Here is a 3,153-nt window from a genome sequence, read left to right on the forward strand (position 1 = left end):
AGCAAGTTCCTGGGATGAGAATCTGCCTCTGAAAGCAATGATGGATATAGGGTATGAAGTCAGCCTGGATGGCTAAATGCTCAGCACAGAAGTGTAATTATCTTTTTAGCATCTGCATCTGTGTATCAGTGTTTTGCAGCATGTATCTTTGTACAGATGTTTCTTTAAGTACAGTACTAATTATGAACAGAAGAACCACCACAAAATCTGCACAAGCGTCACAGACCTGAGAAACCATTGCAGACCCAAACCAGAGTGCAGATGGTGAAATGGTCTTGTGTGGGAGGTAACTATTTCCACATTAACGTTATTCAATCACAGTGGCCCATTTTCACATAGCTTGCTGAACTTCAGAAAGTTTTCACAAAGGTTAAGGTTTGACATTTTGAGATGGAGTAGCTTAGGCCTCTATCCTCTAGTGAGAACTACAATAAATAATCAATAATAGAAGAGAAACACACACTCTTACTGCATCCCTTTCCAGGGTGGAAGCACTGAAAACATGCTTTTTTGACACAAATGCTTATTCTGAGGTTTTCATTACCAGGATTTCCAGTAAAATAGCCATAGGCAAGAAAGCACTTAATCTGACTATTACATTAGGCTTCCTGAAACCACATGTAGGTGCAATTGTGAGTGCAGGCATAAGAAAATGTCCTTAAACTTCTGATGGACAAACAGAATTATATTTCTATCAATATGTAAGGTTGTGATGAGGTCCTACAGAAAGGGTAGCATTTAGTGTATTAGGGGTTTTTTTATAACTAGTGTGATTTCTGTTAGTTTATGCAAAGCACGCCTCTAAGAATGAAACAGATTGAGACAGGGCATAACGTCTTGTCACAGCAGCATAATTCATGACTGCACTCAGAAATCACTTCTCTCTTTAGATTTAGGTATCAGTTCAGAGATTACCTCTAGAAAGCAGTATTCTCTCTTAAACACTCAATTCTACAGATCTCTAATTATGTGTTAAACTAATTTATTACTGTTGCGCATCTCTTATTTCTGCACTACCAGACAGATACGGCACAACATTTTCAGTGTTACTGCCATCACAGAGCACTAAATCTGTAGGGGTTTGCCCACTTCTTTATCTGAACCCACCCTTCTCACCCTGGTACTCGCTGTTTTGAGGCTGTGAGAGGAGGAGGAGAACCCTGGAACCCTGCCTGCTCTCATTTCTGTCTCCTGGATGCAATGACCAACTTTAGGGAATTTAGCTGCAGAGTCCTTGGAAGTCCCCACCAAATGTGTATAAATTGTGGGTTCACAGCTTGTAGTAGGAGTTGCAGGTTGGACAGAGGTACAACTCCACTACTAAACCCAGTATCTTTGCTACAGGCTTGATCCCAATGTCCTGGAGCAGTGAAAAGAGCAGCAGAGATACCAAACTGTTGCCCATCACCAACATGGCAGGATTCAAAAGTTCTCTGGTCTGTGTGCCAGTCTCAGGTCAGAAGCTGAAGCCACCTGCACACTGATTCCCTGGTATGTAGCTGAGAGTCACTGCTTTGCTCTACAAACCCAGCAGTGTCACCCAGACAGCACTCACAGGCATGCAGTTACAAGAATGACATAGAGGGAACTGGCAGGGTCAATAAGCAAAGTCCATATTCCCCTGTGTCCCTAGGTGTAGGTCCCATTTCCCTGTCACACACCTTGAGGTGAAGAAACAAAGTATCCATTTCAGAACAGCAGCTTGAGAGGGATGAACTCTTTCAGGTGCTTTTCCCTCCTTGGGACAAAGCAGTTCTGCAGGTACCCTGCAAACACGAGTGTGTAGAGAGGGGAAGATCTCCCACCCAACATACCACGAGAGGGAACTGCAGCTGCATAAAGAGGAGGCCACAGAGCCAGAGAAACATTTTCCCAAGACTTCATTTTCAAAGATTGCTGAAACACAGTGGCTGCCTGTAAACCCAAGCAAACAGCAACATAACAGGTCAAGCACTGACATAAGAGAGTTCAACCTAGTTTGGTAATCTGGCAGTTACAGGCAAATGAGAACGGGGACCATAACATCAGCTGTTAGGCAACTTTTAAACACACGGTGTTTCCTATGGTCACAACATAGAGCAATCCCAGAAACAAGTTCTCTTAGCACATAATGACTGGTAAGTCACCCAAAAGACACAAAAAACCCCAGCACTAAATAATTCAGCTTTTTAAATGCAACAAAAAGACTAAAAAAAAAAAAAAAAAAAAAAAAAAAAAAAAAAAAAAAAAAAAAAAAAAAAAAAAAAAAAAAAAAAAAAAAAAAAAAAAAAAAAAAAAAAAAAAAAAAAAAAAAAAAAAAAAAAAAAAAAAAAAAAAAAAAAAAAAAAAAAAAAAAAAGAAGGAAAAAGAAAAGTAATTTGAAATAAATACCTTCTACAAAAGAGGAGAAGACTTGTCAAACCCTCCTGTGTGCATTCTGCTAATTGGACCAACCCAAACCCAAACCACAGAGCAATTCAAGGCAGGGTCTAATCCCACTGCAAGGAGGCTCCTGTCACCCAGTAACCTCCCCTCTCCATTAATGTTGGGTTCTGACCAGGAATGGTTGCATCCTTCACTCTGGTTTCTGGAGATTTACTGTTTTGTTACAGCATTGGATGTGCCACTTCGAGTTTAAAGCACTGAATTTCAGGCTGACCCCTATCATGTGCACAGCTACTGAGCACGAGTTCTTTCCCCAGGAAGGTTTTAGAGTGTCATGTTAGTCCCCTGCCCTGAGGAAGAGCAGAGTGAAAAACAGATGCTGCCATAAGCACAAACCCAAGATGTGCTGAGCCATGCAGAACTGCAGTGGAAGTACTGGAGATAAGAGTAACACCCACTGACCCGCTATTTCCAATAGTCAGCAGTGACCAGGAAACAACCATTTTCCCCTTTAGATGGATTGTTGCTGAGTTTAGCCTGCAGAGACACCCTGCCAGCACCAGTGAGACTCCTGCTCTATGAGTTAGATGCACTCCACACATTATCGACTGGATTACAGAGCTACAAACAGGTTCAGTTCAGTTTAGAGCACAGACCACTCAGATTTATCCTAAATATGGCAGATTAGATGTAGGTCATCCTACAGTCAGGTTCCTGCTCTTTGATTTCAGTTAGAGTAAGACAAATCTGTCACATGTGAGTCAGCTTCTAAACGCTCTTGGGGTGATG

Source organism: Empidonax traillii, unplaced genomic scaffold (genome assembly GCF_003031625.1).
Source record: "Empidonax traillii isolate 1590-97213 ecotype Southwest subspecies unplaced genomic scaffold, ASM303162v1 scaffold295:size639837, whole genome shotgun sequence".
Classification (NCBI taxonomy): domain Eukaryota; kingdom Metazoa; phylum Chordata; class Aves; order Passeriformes; family Tyrannidae; genus Empidonax; species Empidonax traillii.